At 27.6% G+C, this 20,510-nt stretch overlaps 1 protein-coding gene across 1 annotated transcript in view; it reads left to right on the top strand.

The window, feature by feature from the left end:
- LOC112593168 (semaphorin-1A-like) overlaps positions 1-20,510 on the top strand; it is a 62,534-nt gene that overhangs the window by 7,383 nt on the left and 34,641 nt on the right. Inside the window, exon 2 of the mRNA XM_025337503.1 lies at positions 4,046-4,097. The gene's annotated coding sequence lies outside the window, so the exon portion shown is untranslated. The remainder of the gene's footprint in view (positions 1-4,045; positions 4,098-20,510) is intronic.

Raw genomic sequence — 20,510 nt, 5'->3', positions numbered from 1 at the left:
ATGATTCATTTAAAATTAAACAATGAATCATACGCTCTGAAGGGTTGTTGCGTGACTTTTGATTTGCACTAAATGACTAATAATGACTAGCGGGCGGTATACCTGTGTGTAAGTTGACCTAGTAATTTGGGGTTACGGATGAGTAAACCCACTAGTCATACCTATTGACTTTCATTAGGAAAACTTAATAGAATAATTTGATTCCTTTTAAAGGAAAGTAGTTTTCAGAAGTAATTATTTGTTTTTATTTTTGTGCTTGTAGATATAAATATTTATACGCATATTTACAACATGTACCTATAGTATATTAATTAATAAATAATAATATATAATGTAAAATAATGAAATTCACTTTATATTTTTAAAATTTAGTTTACTCAGTATATTAACAAAACACGTGATTTGAGATTTTTATTTTTTATTTCGTAAGTAGGTATATAGCAATTAGAATTTGTAATTAAGTTCTTTATAAAAACACACTTCTCTTCTGTATAGCATTTCTTAACTGTTTATAATAATTGTATTTGTGAATGACGCTAAAAAAATGCATTGGATATTTGAACATGATAGATTTAGTAATCACATTTTTCTTGGCAATATGGTTACTATCAAATAAATTCAGAAATAAGTTATTAGTTGATTTTTAAATTGTAAGAACTCTAATATTTATATTTAAGATAACCGATTAAACGAGGTTATACATTTGAGCATCATATTAGAATATATTTTTAGAATAGTGGTATTTAACCATATTAGTTCATTCATATTAATTTTTTTATTTTATATTATAAATTAGGATTTTGTTGGGGTAATAAAACGATAGTTCCGAACCAGTTCAGTTAACTTAGTGTCGTCTTAGCGTACTAGCGATACTTGCAGTATAAATAGTAAAACGTGTCATAAAAAAAATCTAAACCGGTTTGTTGAGGAGTAGAAATTGCCTGCGGGTCGATTGCTTTTTACAGGTCTGCTGATCTCTGATACTTCCAATATATACATTATAGTCTCTAAAGCTTCCAAGTAGGTACTATTTAGATAATTTATCCAAAGACTATGTATCTAAAAATCCTTGGATAACATGTTATTGTCATTAAGCAGTCATCTATCAGACTTCTTATAACATCACTGAAATATATGTACCTACTTAATGGACAATATTTTGTTGCAAATAACAGTTACAAAAAAAAAAAAAATTTACACTATATTATAGGTAATCTAACCTAACTATAAACAAATTAACTTCATTTACATCGCTTGACTGCAATTTAAAATTAAAATATATAACCCTGTTGTATATCGACATCAATAATTACAAAATGTCCCATAGTTGTCGGACATGTTATTATAACAATTTAATTATATTGTTTTTAATTACTGAGATTTATACATTAAAAAATTTATAAAAATAACGAAAAAATAATAGGTACTAAAATAATATTAGGGATAATATTGGTTGTCGTATAGTTTGTTATTTTCATTAAATTATAATATTGATAATCTGTTAACTTATAACTAAAATTGTTTTTTGTATTTAGTCATATTTTATTTGATTATCTTATTATTTATTATATGACTTAATATAAAATCAGCAAAAAGCAATTCAATCTAACTTTAACCTGAAAAAGTTTAACAGTGTCTAGATAATACAATTTTCGCTTGATATTGGAAAATTAGGAAATATACAGTTACGTTGCAGAGAGTAACAGCAAATAGTATTCATTATATCTTTAGTATTTATAACAATTATTATTTTTTACGAGATCAAATTTGGTTTTTCAATAAAACTAAAAACAAGTACTTTAACTAACTTTTAACAACATATTAACCGTTAATTAAGGTCTATATATTATGCTGAAGTATAAATTACCATGATTTTAACTTGTCCTTAGATATTTCCTCCGTAACCGGTTTTGTTGTTGTAGGTTCATAAACATTAGTTCTTTTAAAATTCTAATGTCGGTTATAGGTATACACTTCTGCGTATTAAAAATTAAGAGGTTTATAGCGGGCTTTTTGTCACCCTATATCGGGCACTAGTTGCTATTCATATTTGTTTTTACTTTTGATAATAAATGAACGATATAAATTCAAAAAAATGATTTCCAAATTTATAGCTCAATTAATATTTTTCGTTTATTAGAAATCCATGCTTGAAAATATGATTTGCCTGGTGATCAACTATAATAATTTTATAATAAATTGAATATCGATAAATTTTTTTAGATAATAATAATTTTGTTACGTTTTGAATACTGATAATATTATTGACTTATTATTTTAAATTCTTATTCACATAACAAAAGTTAAGAATTGCTACAAACAATAATTGTTTATTTCGAAATTATCAATTAGGTACCTACCTAAAAGAAGTGGATTATTTGTTTCAAATAAGTTGTGTTATTTATTTATTATTTAAATATAAATTATTAATTAGTTTTTTCAAACTATTTCTGATTGATATACATATATGAACTAATTTTAATAATTTATTTTTCCATTATTTTTGTCTATTTTTTGTTAATCGTTAGATGTAGTGTTATCATATAGAGTATGATACTGTACTTTGTACAGTGTAATACACTGTATAAAGTACCCTAAAGTTAATACCATCATGAATCTTGATACTTAACAGTTCAACAATCTAGCTAGGGGACTCTATTGTTCATCACTCTATTTTTGTACGTTCCTTATATTTAAGTTTTTTGTGTTCCTTTCAATAGAGATTGTCTTATGCACGTTGTTTATTTTTTATTTTTGTGCACCCGACAACAATGGTCCTCCATTATTCGGTCCGTTCTACACGACTCTTCGTTCATTAACCATCAGTTAGAATTCATCTAGTTGCTATCCTCAGAAGACTGTCCTTTTTTTCTATTCGCACCTGTTTCGATTTTTCACGCATGCTCATCCATATAGTATATTAGTATACATATAGTATATATATAGTATACATCATATTAATATATATATATTATGTATAATGTACATAGGATATTCGATGTATAGGAAATAATTTCACTTTATAATATATATACTTATGTATTAATGTACAAAAAACTATTTTAAGTTGATTTGATTTTATGCTATTAGGTATTATACAATTTTTGAACTAAAATAAATTAGGTAGGTACAAGTAAATAAATTATTTTTATAATTTTCTTGTAGATTGTACTATAATATTCGTGCCTATGATATAAAATATAATTAATATTATACAAATAATATACTTACTGGTATGTTATATCATGATTAAGTGTTTAAAAAAGTTAATAAAAGTAAAAATAATTTACTAAAATGATACTGATATTTTTATTATTTTACTGTAACAATGTTAGGTAAAGTTAAAAACTATAACAATATTACTTCCAAAATTATCGTTCATCTGTAAATATATGTAAATCCATTTGCATTTATTTTGTTTTGAACGATTATATTTTAAAAACGTACTTAAATATACATAATAAATATGCATTACTGTTTAAGCTTACAATTTATTAGATAAATGCAAAATTATTGTTACCAAAAATACAAACAATAGAAATATTTTTTTGTTAAAAAAAATTATCAAGTAAAATCTTAATTAATTTTATAAATACCTATTATGTTAAGATGTGGTTGTATGTATGACTTAATTTTTCTTAATATTTAATTTATTGGTAACTGATAGGTAATAAACCATAATATAAATAATACATAGGCATATTGTGCATTATTAAATACTATTCAATAAATTAATACTGTATACTTTATAACATTAAAGTATAAAGATATAAAATATGTTTATTATTTTTAACTGACAACTTAAATTTTAACTTCATTATATTTTTTGTCTTATTATTCTTTTATACTTTTTTGTACCAACTAAACAACGTTCCATTTCATTTGTAGTAGATTTTGGCACACATATACGATGACGTAAATGCGTTGCCAGACTTCCATGTATTTTTTAAATGGTTTTCTTTATTTTTATACTGTTTGTTAACTTTTGAATACCATTCTTGTCGTAGTTTTTACAAATACTTATTCGTGTATTTTTTTTTTTTAGATGTTTTTCAAAATCACAATTTAACGTTTATAAAAGTACTACATTTGTGCAGGTAAGATATTTATTATTTAATTATAAGTTATTTATATTTTGTTACTTGTTAATAGTATTATTGTACTTTAAGTACCATTGATTTTAAAATTGTGCCCACATTAAAAGAAATATTTTTTCACTTGCTAAACGCTGCATTAATTTGTGACTTTGTGTATAATGACTATAATGCATTTTAAAAATAATTACTTTAAGTGAGTAAAATATATTAGGACATATACTGTCAAAAGAAAAATAAAGTATATTTTATTTTTGAATCTTAAAATAACGTAGTATCATATAGTAGTATTAAATATTTTGAGCATCCATTTACTATTTTCAGTAGGTATACAATGACACGTTTCGCTTCTTAACTGGAGTCAAAATATAATTTATTATATCTTTTTTTTATTTAATCGTAGGGTCCCCTCGATGATGGTATTAATGCATTATCTACCTTTTTGTACACCTGCCCGTTCTCTATAAACACGGCTTATTCTTTAGTGACGTGCATTCGGTCCAACTGATGATTTGTAAGGAGAATATTTTTATAAGAGAAAATGTCGGTTCTCAGCTGCGCTTTGTACGCAATACGTGATACGATATTTATGGTTCACTAGTATTTTAAGCAGTTCAATATAAATATCATGGCTTCACGAAATAAAGTTAACGGCCTTAGTCATAAACTGATAAATGTAATTCTATTTGTGGTTACTCATAATAATGACAATTTTTAGACTATTATTTTGTCGTTTTTTAATGTGGTTATATTATTATTGTTACTGTTTTGTCGTTATCTTACTGCATGGACAAAAAGATTGAGGGTTTAAAAAGTAGCATGTCACCATCGAACAATACCTAATTGCGCGAAATACAAAGCTCCGTTCTAGGTGTATGTCAATAAAGTGAACTCTCATTACGCTCTTAGACTTTATTGTTATGAAATGATCTTGCGCTTTAGATCAGTAAGCAGTTTTGGTAATTGTTTTGTTGTCTCGTAGACTACAGTTGCTTAAAAATGTCCTTAAATTATTAAGATATGAAATTTGTCATCAGCATTCAAAAATATATATTATGTATCTTTTATACATATATATATTATTTTTAAGTATTTTATATTACTTATCTTTATACTACCTATTTTTTTATTGTTAATTTATTCAATTCTATGAAACATTTAGAAAAAAGAGGCTATTTTATAATAGTTATTTATGTATATTTGTTTTAGATTAATAAATTTAAATTATACTGCAATAATAAAGATATATTACCTATATTAGTAACATATGCATTATTTACTGAAATAAAATGTTAAATAATTTTATTATTCATACATATTTACCGTTCTTACAGTAGTCTTGTAAAAAATAAATTAGATTCGATTAAAAAAAAATGTAGGCACAATATCATTTTTAACTATAGAGTATAATACGTTGGTATATGACGCATTTATTTTATTAATAAATGGAGAAAAAAAAGTCCTCTATAATAATGGCGACCGCAGACTCCGCGGTCCAAACCAGCTGGAGAACACGTCACGATTATCCCTCCCTTCATTGCAGTGCAGTATACAAACGTTATGTACAATAGAACTGGTTTTCTTGCAGAAGCCGCGTTGTTCCGATGAGACATACAGTGACCGTTTTGTCGTATTTTTTTCTTTCTTAAGTCGCATAGACGTTTTACCGAATGCGTAATTCAAAGTGCCAGTGGTGTGCCTCCCCACCCCCACACAAACACATTGTTCGGTCATGTATGGGTATTTTATTTATGTATGAGAAAAACACTATACTATAGTATAGGTAGTAGGTAATGGGGCTTCTATTGTTTTAATTTGTGTTTAGTTGACGAAGTAAAATGTATTGTACCCCTTTTTGTTTGTATGGAAAATAAGCAGTTGTTGTTGGAATACTTTGCACGAACACGTGTACCTTCAGTGCTCTGGTTCAACTAATAAAAATACGAATTTAAATAGTTATAAAATACTAAAGATCATTTTCCAAATGATATAATTACTATATTATTATTATATTACGTGTAACACTTGAACTTAATAAAATTACGATATTTATAATAAATCTTATTGATACAGTTTATTCTTTTATTTATTTTATCAATTATTATTATTATCCTAGTTAAAACGATAAAGATTGTTTTTGTACCTACGGTAAATAGTAAATACAAATAATATGTTCAGGGTAGCAAACTAGTTTGTGTTTACCAGCACGCCCTCGGGTAATCTGAAACCACTAACCAGTCTAAAAAAAAGGAAGAGACGCACGTATGGCAAAGATAAATGTTGTAAAATAAAATGTATAAAAAAAACTTAAAACCGGTCGTATTGTCTCCTGCGTGTTAATTTGTTGCCTAACTAGTCGCGCTAATGGCGCTCATTTGATTCTTAATGTAGAGAGATTCACGGTCAACGCGATGTAATAGCCCCGGACAGAAGCCTCGTAGTCTATGCTTATTTTAATCTGTGGCCATCAGATAGTGAAACACATATGTATAATTTTTTCTAATGAACTATTGCACGATACCAGCTGTGAATGTATTGATGTAATATCAGGGTATTAGATTTATTATTTCTTTTACGGTCGTGTACCTATTAGATAAAAAAATGTAGTATCATTACTATTGTTATAACTGAAGTATAGTCCTGATAAATAAAGCTATATTTTGATCATTCTAATATATATTTTTTTTTTTAATATTTCATTTTATTATAATTAAACTAAATATAAGAGAACAATTATTATGGCTCTTGTAGTTTAATTGAAACCTGTTGCTTATTATATATATATATATATATATATATATATATATATATATATATATATATATATTATTTGTGAAATGTAAAAATATTATTTTTTTATTTGTATAGTTAAATAATTGTAATATGTTTTATTCTTTATAATTCGATTATAAATATTACTATAAGTATATCTTAAAAATAGTTTGTGTTAGGTATTTCTATGGGTGAAGTATAATAAATTAAGTTATTTTGGTTTTTAAAGTTTAAACTAGTTTTACTTGTGAATTCGTTTATATTTGAATTTATATTTTTTCATTAATACACTTCATTACCTTGGAATTATTAAAATTAAGAATCTAAATTTGTATTACTTTATCTACATTGTAAATGATTAAAAAATATTATTAAATATATTTGTATATTATTCAAATTAACTAGGTTGAATATGATTATATTTCATGATCTTTCAATTTCTTAAAAATTTAAATTCGTCTTATTAACATTATATAATATTATAATCTATTCATTTTAATAATATTTTGCATGAGTAATGATTGTAATTATTTTTTTAATTCGCATTTTCTTAATGAAAAATATTTGTTGTAACTATGAAAAAATAAGCTATTTTTGTTATTTAAAATATAATAGGTTAATTGTATAATTAAAAAGTAAATTATGTCGTATTTAGATTATTGATCTTCTATATTTTTGAGTTTTTAAAAGTTTAATTACGTGATTGTAAAATAATATACGCTTTAGAATTTGTAGATATTTACTTCCACTCGTAAAAATAAAATGAGATTACGCATTTATTAATTATTATTAACAGATGCGATAGTAAATATGTCCCAAATTGTCTTATTTATATTGACTAAGATTTGTCTGGGGATTGTTTGGATATTGTAAATGTGCCAGATTGGACATTGTCCATTTTAATTTGCTCAATCATTACAGGTCACGTAGTCTGCAAGAGCTAGTACTGAATTCAAATGTTCGTTGATTCTACTAATTCTATTTTGACAGCCAAAATTATAATTGATCTTGGGAAATTAAATATACTCGGTCAAAAAAAAAAAAAAACAAACACATGCATACCTACCAATACTTTTATTATAATATATGAATTAAATTTATTATTTATAGATATAATTCTTTTCGATTTTTGGTATTAGTACAACTTCCTTCTTTTACAACATAAATTAAAAATTGATGTTATTTTACCGCGTCAAAAGTGATGACAGAGACAAACAAAAAATTTGAAAAACACATATTGTTGTAAAATCAATATTTATTGTGATGACGCTCTGCTCAGAATCTAAAATCAAATAAATTGTATTAAAAACTTATTTGCGGAAAATTTCTAAAATTTAGTTGTAGTTTTTCATAATTATTTTTAAAAGCATCCTGAGAATTTTAGCTAAGCCAAGTATAACTAAACACAATATTATAATAGTATTTTAGGACTTCATAATATAAAATTATTATAGTTAATATAATGACAGCCTTATTTTTAAAAAATATATGAAATCAACTTATATTGTATTTCAATTATATATAAGTCCATAATATATGTAATGTATATATATAGTTAGTAGTTAATCTTTACTACTAAACTTGTATATATTACACATATTATATACACTATTCATTATTTAATACCTCTTTTAATAGTTTTATATTTACAATAAAAATGCACTTTTGATAAAAAAAAAAACTTTTATACATTTTTCTTTTATAATTTTATAAAGATAATTTATGGCGTTATACATGACATGTCTTATCGTACAGTTTATTTTCCATTATGTATAAATAAATTTAATCGATATGTTTATGCGGAATGCGTGCTTTAAAACATTTATACTATCATACAATAAACAAATTATTTAAAAAATGTTTATATTCCTATCCCTACCTATACAATACATGTGTTAATATTTGAGGGTGTGTTAGGAAAGCAGACAAATCAGATTTAACCTTCACACGTTTTCTGTAAAAAACCTTGGATTGACAAATAAAGCAATTTACAGTCGCTAAGATCGTATACATTTAATGTATTACTTTATTTTTAAAATATGAACAATTATTAATGATCAATTAATTTTTTTTTTCAAATAATATGTTTTCTGTTTGCTTAGAGGCCAGAAGCCAAATGCATATGTCATAAATGTATAACTCATAAAGTCATAAATAATAGAACGTTCTACGTACGTCTTAGAGTACCTAGTGAAAATTTTTCAAATATCCATAACTTTCAATGTTTTATTGGAGGTCTTATAAGTTTTTATTTTATTTTAAGCTATATCTCTGCAACTAAAAAATATTGTTTTTATATTTAATTTAAATTTTTTATTGTTTTAAGAGTTCAACTACAATGTGTACATAACTCGTTAATTTTATATGAAATTTATTTAAATATAGTTTTTTGACGTAATCGTTCTTAGAAGTATATATTTTGTTTCTTTCTATGTGTCTAATCTTATAACTTTTTATTTTTTTACAATTATAATCATTTATTTATTATACTACAATTTCTATAAATTACCAAAGTAAAAGGAATAGTGAGTTCGGTTTAAAATAATTAATGATTTTAATTAAGAAATGTTTGATATTTGATTTATTGGATCGGTGGTTGTTTTAAATTAAATCATTCAATTAGATACTTACTTCATAGTTTATTTATCATCAATAATATGCATTTTATCCTTGTTTTCTACATTTAATGTGTTACTATTTTTGCACTCACATTCGTGTGAAAGTCTGGAAAATACTGTTTAAAATATTGGCCTTCGTCACAAGATAATAAAATTGAAACGTGTCTCTGTGGTCGTGGACGCTGGAACGAAGCGATTTAAATAGAAAACGTAAATTCATCAGGCAGTGTTCGTTTTACTTATTTTATATATTCAACATGATTATTGATCACGAATGCACTTCACTGATATTTATACACAATATTGTAAGTGATTCTTAAAATTATTTTTATTATTGTTATTGTAATGGTATTATTATTTTATAATCTAATAACTAAATCTTGACCCATGGTCATTTTAATTGGTCCAGATATTATCGAGCCTATTATTATTGTAAGGACTCGTAGCTTAAGGATATTTTTGACCTTGCGCTATCAAAGCAAAACGTCCTTTCATTGGACTTTGAGTGTTTTAAATAATAGTTTTTGTTTAATATTTTCTGCCAGAAATACATGGAAGTTAAAATTTATGTTATTGATATTTAGTTATTATTATTTTTGGTACTAGTTACGACCGACTGTTTGAATAAATTTAAACTATTATATTATCCATAATATATATTTTAAACTGCATATTATAAATTGAATATCTTACAAAAGATTCAATAGATTATATTTTTTTGTGACTGTGCAGTTCATTCATTTATTTATTGTTGAAATGAAAACATGACATGATTAATTTCTTTTACTGATTATAGTTTTATGCATAATTATAAATTAAATATTTCTTAAATGTATGTATTATTTTAGTATGGATTTTCTTTAAATTATATATATATACTAATTATTGTTTGTCTTCTAACTTTTCCTAATATTTTAACTTAAGTTTCTTCAGTAGATTAGTTATTCTCATAATTTTTTTTTTATGTGTAATACAATTTTGTACATTTCTATACCTTATAATTTATTTAATTTTCAAATGAAATGAAATGGAAATTTTAAATTTATAGTAGATATTGAATAATTCATGTTATATAATTTTAATATTTCATTTTTTTAATAGTTTCTTAATCAATTAATAAATAATTATTTCGCTTAACGATTATAGTATCTGCTACAGTTCATATACTTTGACGCGCACTCTCGTGTATATTATAATTCATTTTTGACAGGTAGCATAAGATAATATCCAGGTGGTTTAGTGAAAAACGAACTATTATAAAAAGAAGTTTCATATTATGTATTTTTTTTCAAACTAACTCAGCAGGTCAGAAAATACTAGTGAAATTTGATGATTTGTGTCATCCGACAATATAGTCATGTGTCGGGTGAGTAGATACACATCCCTGCTGTCCGGCTGTCGGCTCTTATTGATGCCCAGTAAAAACATGCAATATAACCAGATGGCTAAAATAAAAGTAAAAAAAATAATTTCATTAGGATAGTTGGTTTAAGTAATTCTAGTTCATTAGTTTTATACAGTCTAAAAAAAGCTTTTTAAATTATTAAAATTATATTATTAGCAAGTGTATAAAGTTTTTAACGCGAAACGTCGGTATATCCATTTTATAATTTATATTAAAATTATTATGAATATAATTTTTTCCTAAAGTTAAGTACGTAATATCATATATTGTAGGTATTATATTTATGTAACGGTAGTAATATGTTTACTAGTTGCTAAACATATTTCATAATATATTTACTAAAATACTATAGTCAAGGCTCAAAGAACATTTTGAATAATCACTACATATATATGTTGATAAACTTGTTTCCTTTAGTTTCTCTTTTAACTACTTGACTAGATTTTATTTGACATCTACTGTTGTACATATAGTTATTAACATTTTTACTCAAATTATATCATTTATACCCATTATTGCTGGTAGTAGTCAGTCATTACTATATACCTAATATAATTCATAAGATATTCTAAAAGTTTAATGCCAAATTTATATTATGTATTAGTATTGTAAAACTGGTATTCTAATAATAAAAATGTTTTATACTTGAGTTACACTTAATGCAAACAATATTTATCTTAATTCGTGACTTTCCATGCAGTCATGTATAATATATATGTTAATATTATCATACATCTGTATATTAGGTGTCGTATATTTAATAGATTTATGAATTAATGATATATTTATTATTTTATATTAAATGTATATATCAATTGGTTATCTGCAATTATCAATATTTACTTGATTTTATCTAATATTTCTTACGATGTAAACCTTTACGACTGTACTCAATTTTATTATTATATTACCTAGTCTATAATATGTTATACGAATTTGTATGACACTTAATAATTTAGGAGACTTATAGAATTTACAAGACATTTACATATGCCGACCTCGCTTAACTAACAAAGTATTGTACTTAAAACTTACGCTCTTATAATCGACTATATTTGAACAATATAATAATTATATAATATATTCTAATGTGCAGTATCTAATTAATTGCATTGTGATTTGTGTTTAATCCAAAACGACTATATAAAGTATAGATCAGTAATACAGCTGGTAATATTGTATAACTGCAATTTAGTGTTGAGATCTAGAAACAATGCATTTCATTATGATATAACATAGTTTGAAGTTATTGTTTGTTATTGTTCAATTAAAATATATCATTATTTCATAAAATTTGTAATTTAAAACGTAATTATTTTTTATTTCTTTGAACATATTAAATTCGTATTTCATAAACCAAAAATATTATATTATTTTGTATATGTGTATTAAATTATCCCAAACAAAAATTTTCGAAATACGTTGTATTTAATAGTTAGTATAGCTAGTTTTTTTGATGAGTGTACTCATCCCATATATTATATACGGTGATTTTTTGACTATCTAAGCATGAAAGACCGGGATAAAGACCGACAACGGTGGCGGGCTCACAGTCTAAAAAATAAAATAATAATAAATGAAATAAAATAAAAGTACGATAATAATAACTATAATTATATCATAATCATACTACGTGGTGGCTCAACTTCGACGAGGCTTTGTATCTCTGCAGGTAATATGATGGACAATGACGGTCACAGAGATAACAATCAGAAAGACTCTAAACTTAGGGTAGGTAAATGTACGCACGCACAAGAACTATGTCATTAAGCTAATATCCAAATCGTCTCTGTTATTGTAGTCACTTTTATTTTGTTTCCGTATGATATGTGTATACAACTTGACCGAAGAAGAAACAAAGTCGAGTTAGGGAGAGGGGAAAACCAGCTCAAAGATTTTGTGGTTATACGATTTGCTTGAACGATTTCTCTCGTACGCACAAGCGCACACCAGTAGACTTAAATGCCGTTTTCGTGAAACAATATACTGTATGTAATACATACACAGTAGACACCTGGTGGTTGGTTTGCGATCTTGTATTGATATATTTGTGTAAAAAACCTGAAATTGTAAATGTTTTGATTTTTTTTATAAATACATATACATACAAATAAACTACGGGTTGAATTTATGAGCGTCTATGCCAAAAAAAGAAAGGGTAAAATACATCTTCAAACAATGATGACGATTAAAAGCAATAAAATGTAAAAAAGCGGTGACGAAATTCCCGTTATGGTTTTTTGTAGATCTCGCACAATCTATGATCGTTCGCAGAACAAGTATTTATTAAGTAGGTACTATAAAAAAAATATAGGTTCACATTTATAAAAAGTCAATATAAACATCTCGCGATCGAGCGTTACCATTATGACGCACCTATTCCGTGGTATGTAGTTTTATGTAAACCGCTATTGTAACAATATTATTCATCTGGTGTGGGGGAAAAAAATTAATGCGATTTGACAACCCGCTGGTGTTTTTGCTACTTGACCCGACTCCGCGTCGCCATAGCAGAATGGTTGAAACCAGTCTGATCCACCGAATTGTTGTACTGTATTGTCCATGTATAAACCGGGTTAAGTGATCTGTATAGAATTATAGAGTGCAAAGAGAGACCCACAACTGTGGTGTTTCTTACTTATGATTTGCACCCAAATGGTAAATATTTTCTATTGTAAAAAAATGACATAATCGTTTTTCTTTCTTTTTTAATTCAATTTACGCAAAACGTTCTGGTTAATGTGTCCTCCTTTCTCTGTTTATTAATAATGTATAATAGGATGCTTTGTTATAATTTTGCGAAAGAACACATTAAGGTCAAAATAAAATGTATAAGTGACAACATTATTATCTTATTTCATGGTGTAAATCGCTACTCCGAACTGCTATTTTTGAAATAATCCGTCTCCTTTGCGTTTCAAGTTTCAATAGACAAAATAGTTTATCTTTTCCGACTTTAGGAATTGTAATAATAATTTAAGATCTAGCTACTTAATAATCATATCGTTAACTACAATAATTATTTAGCATCGTTATATTTCCAGTTATAACCATAATTATTATATTTTATATCATAATTATGTTTTTCTTATTACGTACTGTCTATTTTATAATATACAGTATTACAGTATACTACGTCATTATCTAGCGCATCAGAATATATTATCATTGGTACTATCATAATTCATAATATATCTATAATTATAATGGTACTATAATACATTTATTAAATATATGTAGCCTATATTTATTTACTCGATGTTGGATTTGAGAGTTTAATGCGTTACTCATGAGACTTGTGTTAGGAGGCCTTGGTTTTCGTTAAAATAATACCAGCTACTTAATTAAAAACATGTAAACTACACTAATGGCGTTAAATAGAACTCTCAAAATAACAATTAACTGCCACTACGTAGTAGCTTATCGACAGAATAATAGTAAAATTTGCCACTAATCTATTACTCAATTTTCATTTTTATACGGAATCATGGAAATGAGTTTAAAGTTTTAAATTCGAATTAAGTATATTAATACGATTATATTTATATTAGTTTTCAAAATGTCATTGAATATAGTATATTTAAATATTTAAAAACTTCCTGTTAAATTAAATCAAAAACTCATTGTAAGGAAACGTAAATGGATAATTAATCTAATAATATGTAAAATTATACATAATTTAGTACCAGGGGATTCAACGATAAATCGTGACTGCAGTTGTATTGGTGTAGACATGATTTCCTATAACACTAGTAGTATGAGATATGTACTTAACAGTAAGTTTACTGTTTATACTCGTTAATAAGAAAAAATAATATTATCAATCCACTCAAAACCGAAGTACAGATCGTGTGGAAAATCCTATTATTCATCAGCTCCTCGTGCATCGCGTGACAAACATCGAAAGTACTTATACAAGTATATAAATATATATAGACAACGCAACACCTCCCCAAGACCTCAATAACACATACCTAGCCTAGTATATATTATGCGCCTATCGTCTTTATTATACTATATAGGGACCTTGTTGTTGCAAAATACAGAATGTTTTTTTTTTATGGCGCATAAACATTTTTGTTTATGTTTGTAACCGAAACTATTCGTTTTCAGGAAATTGAATAATTTATTCTATTCGCGTAACCTTTGTATATATTATTATATGTTAGAATTATTACTTAAGCTGATAAAATATACTAACTGTTTGGTCATATACATATTATATGCATCAAAGCTAATTTATAATATGAATTATCTTTGGACTATATTATCTGTACAAAATGCGTGATCTCAATTTATTATAATAGTAATATAACAATATAATCTTCATAATAATTAATAATTATAATAATATTTTATAACCAATAATCACTATAATAATATTTTATAACCAGTGATCGTTATAATAACATTAACAATTGTCATATAACTACAAAAATTGTATTATTTTTACTACTGTACCACTAACAATATAACTTTATTATTTATATTTCAAAAAATCGGCTGAAAATATTTAAAAACAAAATACATATATAATGATTTATACAATCGTCGATTAAAAATTGACAGTATTTTATTATTTTTAGTTACATAACTCGCATAATATAATAAATAATAATTTATGTAAAAACAATATTAGATACATTATTGGCGATTTCGTTGAGTTTCTTGTTAACTATTATTTATTGTCTATTGCTGAATGTTGCCTGTTGATGTATAATTCAGTATAATAATATGTAATAGTGGTTACCAGTAATAAAACATGACATAGTACGTGCGCGTTTTATCGTGAAAACACGTAATTTTTTCTACTCGAATCGAAGAAATTCGCCAAAGGGCATACGCGGAATGCTTCGCGCCGCTCTTCCTTGCGATATCTATCATCTAGATCGCATCGTCGGCGTATCTACTATATTATATACTTTCTCCGAAGCACGCCGTTCGTTCAATTTCTCGATGCATATAAGATTTTTTTCTCGCTCCCCGGAACGAAAGTTACGTATTACAGCAAATTTAACGTTAAATTTAAATTTCTCAAAATGATTTTTGTCGTTTATCACAATTATTTTATTCGTCAAACGATCGCCCAAGGATTCTAGCTAGTACCTACCTACACCACTATTGTATTATTATAGACACGCGTCTACTTGGACGTCACGATGACGACAGCAAAGCACCCGGCTGTCCTGCAGCCCGTACACCCTTTTCAGTAGGTTTATTTAGGGGGTTGTGATTGTGTGATGGTGCGGTGGAGGAGGAGAGCAAATGACGAGGAACGGTAATGAATAATGGCGACATTTTTTCTTTCTCCCCGGTCCGCGATCTTCGGAATTTGTAAACCATATACCTGTCATACAGTATTATATTTTTATCGAGTCGACGTGACGCATAGTACCTAGGTATTCAATTGTATATAATATGACAACAATCGTGTTGTTATATAATGCACCGCGGGGATAGGTGTATAATTGTTATCATTATTGCGCTGGAGCGCGGTGATCAACTATTCTCGTTGCGATGGAAATCCCTCGACATAGGGTCTGGTCACGTACACGCCGCCGGCCGATGACGATTTCCGAACGTTCGGTAACCGGGAAACGTGCCGGTGACCGGGTATGCAAGATTTAGCCGAGACGTCGAACCACAACGACGGTGTAGTCGCGGGTTGTACGATTATTACTATTTTTGTTATTTACGCGTTTTTTCCTCTGCTCCGGCGACTTGTGCACAGTGTGCACATCACCTGGGTTGCAGCAACGGGCATTCAAAGAGCTAAACGGCGTTATCAGCCGCGTGAGAACTCGCGCGCGCAAATGTGCAGTTTCCTCGGCGGTTGACGACGACGACGACATTCGAACACGGACGTGTGTGGTAGTGTTTACTCGGTAAAAAGGACGGTCTTCGTCATTGTGCGAAAAAGACGGGACACAGGCGGATGGATGAGAAATGAACAGATGCGACGACAACGACGACGACGGGGTTGTGATGCAAGAACCGCGAAAGCCTTAAAACGGTATGTTGGAAAAAAACTGGTTGCGTGTGCGTGTGAGTGTGTATATATTATAAAATGTTGTATTACTGTATCGCAATAATTACACACGATCGTCGTGTATACACGTGCATTGAATTCGCAATAATATTATGATTATTATTATTCTCCATTCGCGCGCGTTGTCGTCGTTCGGCAATGATCGCGTTTGCTCTACAATCTGTGCGGTTTTTATTTTTATTTTTTATACTTCTCTGCCAATATTCCGGTCGAGCGCCTACGCGCGTGGGCTTACTGCGGTACAAATAAAATAATAATAATTATTTGTACACATGCGCTTGCGCGTTTACCGACTTATCGTCGCGTATTTAAATATTACACGCGTCAACGACGGCGGCGGCGTGTCTCGACGGCAGCGGCGCACGCCACGTATTGAAATGGATCACAAAGCGACCGCCGTCGATATATAATAATTGCATTCGTGATAGGTCGGCCCGACCTGCCATCGCGCGCACAGGGCGCTTGCGGGGCAACATCTACGATTGCGATGACGATAATTACTATTATCGTAGTTGCATTGTTGTATTGCCGCCGCGGTTATTGCACTTGAAAGAATCGAAAATAATCATCGTCGTATCGGGAAAACAAAAAGTCTAATTAAAAAATAAAATTTCATTTAAATTTCGTGTGTGCGGGGTCCGGTGAAATACGATGCCGTTTACGCGTAATAACTCTCGTACACTTGCTATCTCTGTAATACTCTGTAATAGCAATACCTATAATAATAATAATATTCACGGTCAGATTATTGGACTTGGCATATAGTATTATAATTTATTACAATATTACGGATTACGTATATGATGATGATTATACATATTATTACTCTTTAGCGTCGAGCGCAATGATAATGCGTATTATACACGTATCATTTCGATGATTTCGTTATTTTTATTTTTTTTTTATAATCGCAATCGCTTCGATGACGAAATCGATAATAATTTTCGAAACCTTTGACTCTAGCGCATTCGTTTATTCATTAGTCTCGCTGCGCAACGGTAGTGCAGCAGCTACTGGCTACTGTGTGTTGCTCTAAAGCCACTATGGTATTATACGCTATAATAATAATATTATTATATAAACGATGGAGCCTGTAAATAGATACATTTATTATTATTATCGCCGCGGTCAACGATATATGTCCGCATGGACCGCCGTTACGTCTTAATATAATTCTATCACTTGACTACGTCGTCACAGTCCCCAACGTTCTGTCTTGTTTGTGAGTCATAGGTATCTGTATATTATACATATATATTAGGATTTTAGGTCTATATCTTAAAATAAATATATGCTGCTTTTAATGAAAGATTTCGCATGTAGTAAATTGAAATATGGTGTCATCTTATTATTTTTGCAAAATTAAATTATTAATACCGGTTTGGCTGTTTCACTTACTAAATATTTGTAAAAGATGCTTAACGATTCTTAGAATAGTATAACATTCAAAAAATCGATCATAACGAGATGATTCACATAAAAACCCTAAGGAGATCGTGTAATAACACTATGTCGGTTTTCTTTAATAACAGCACAATATCTTGTCGTGTTCTTGGGGGGCGTGACACGGCGGAGGAGAATCACTGATCTTTAGTTTAATCATCCAAACTAACATATAGAACGTTGAATGTTAGAGGTATAAAAATGTGTCGCTTGTGTTGGTCTTACTATTAATACTTTAAATTTTATATTTAATATTTTAACTCATTTTAGACAGAGTCATTTAACTCTGTACTTAAGTTTGATATTATTTTAAAATAAATATATTTTAACGTAAGCTTTACAAAAGCATCTTTCTTTACAATCACTCGTATAAACATATATCCTGTCTGCATAAATTCAATTTTTAATTTGTATAATATAGTGAGATATTACTAATAACTATACATGATGAAGTACAATGACCATCGTCGGGTATTTGTATTCTTATAAAAATAATTAAATATCTTTAAGTTGAACGAAAAAAACACTCCAAAAATTCTGCTGATACTATAAATCAACCTACAGCTTGTATTCGCCTCATTTATAATATTTACTAAGGAGATCCAAAATTTCATACCATCATCTGTTTATACTTTTTCTGTTTATTATAAAATAGAAGTTAACAATAAAATACATTGGTTATATTTTATTAATTTACTATTTTGGTCTGTTTGATAAAAAAAGAATGTTATGAATGTATGATCATTGGATTTTGTTTTTCTATCATTTTTTTTTTTTTTAATTTTGCAGCTAGGTAACACCGTAAATGTGCTCTAACAGGATTTGGTAAACGTATAAGTCTGAGCGTGACAATTTTGATAGTTTACTGTCGATTTCGATTCAGTTTTGAAAAGTATTTATTTTTAGTCATATTTAATAATTTAATATCGTTTAAATGTATAATTTATGCACGTAGTCCTTATGTCTGCGCCTACCTATAATCGTTACTATATCTTCTACACCCATGTATTATTATATATACATATTATATTATACGCCACTAAAATCAATTTTAAGTGGAAAAACTAGTTGTAATATACATACGCATTGTATATGCGCTCATTTAACTTGTCAGCGTGTGCGCATCGTGTACCGGGTTATTAAATTTAATTTCGGTTATTAAGTATATTTTTTTTTTAATCTTTGTCTGTTTTCCAAAAATGGTCACGTCCCATCGACATGTGCATAATGTATTTATGGTAATCGATAAACAATCGATAAATGGTTATTGCCGCTATAATGTGTATCATCGTATATACCATCGTTATTTTCCTTAAATCGTTGGCACTTGTTGTTGAGAACGTCATTTCCTGTAAATATAAATAATATGTGATTTAGTAATTATTACCGTTTGAACTTATAACGTATAATATTCTATTGGCATCATTGATGATGTCATACGATGTTCTTAATGATAAAAATTACAGATTTTTATTAGTTGGTATGATCGAAATGATTCATCATTATATATTATACATTACACGAATACAGCAGTATAATAATAATATACAATATACATATAATTGGCGATTTAAAACGGATACCTACATATTATAATGGCATTCAAACTATTACTATGCTGACTACTGAATGGACAACAGAGCTTGGCCAACTAATAAATTATACTGTGTGAAAGTGTCTGTTATTATGATATATATTTATGGGTTTATTATTATTATTATTATTATTATCGAAATGAAAAATGTACACACGTATAACATGAGTGAATTAAATCGTCTGGTAAAAATGAATCTTGTGTCGCGACTATAGAGGATATATTCAATTGTACTTCACATTTATATCACATTGTGCTCTGTATTTTATGAGGGTAACACGAAGTTATAACAAAGTCATGAGAATTTTTGTTGTTAAGATATAATAATCGTATTTTTCTGCTAATTATGAAACTGTAATCGGTATAAAGAGTTTATTATTATGACTAATATTAGCGTAAACTTAAATGTTGGTTTATTGCAATTTTTTATTATTTATTTAAAAAAATGTATTCACACTATACGTTTTTTTTTACAGCAAGTTGACTTTAAATAGGTAATAATTAATATGGATAGTTAATAGCTATTATAACTGCT

Source organism: Melanaphis sacchari, unplaced genomic scaffold (genome assembly GCF_002803265.2).
Source record: "Melanaphis sacchari strain LSU unplaced genomic scaffold, SCAv2.0 Contig1_pilon_pilon, whole genome shotgun sequence".
Lineage (NCBI taxonomy): Eukaryota > Metazoa > Arthropoda > Insecta > Hemiptera > Aphididae > Melanaphis > Melanaphis sacchari.
This window is presented reverse-complemented; position numbering and strand designations above follow the sequence as displayed.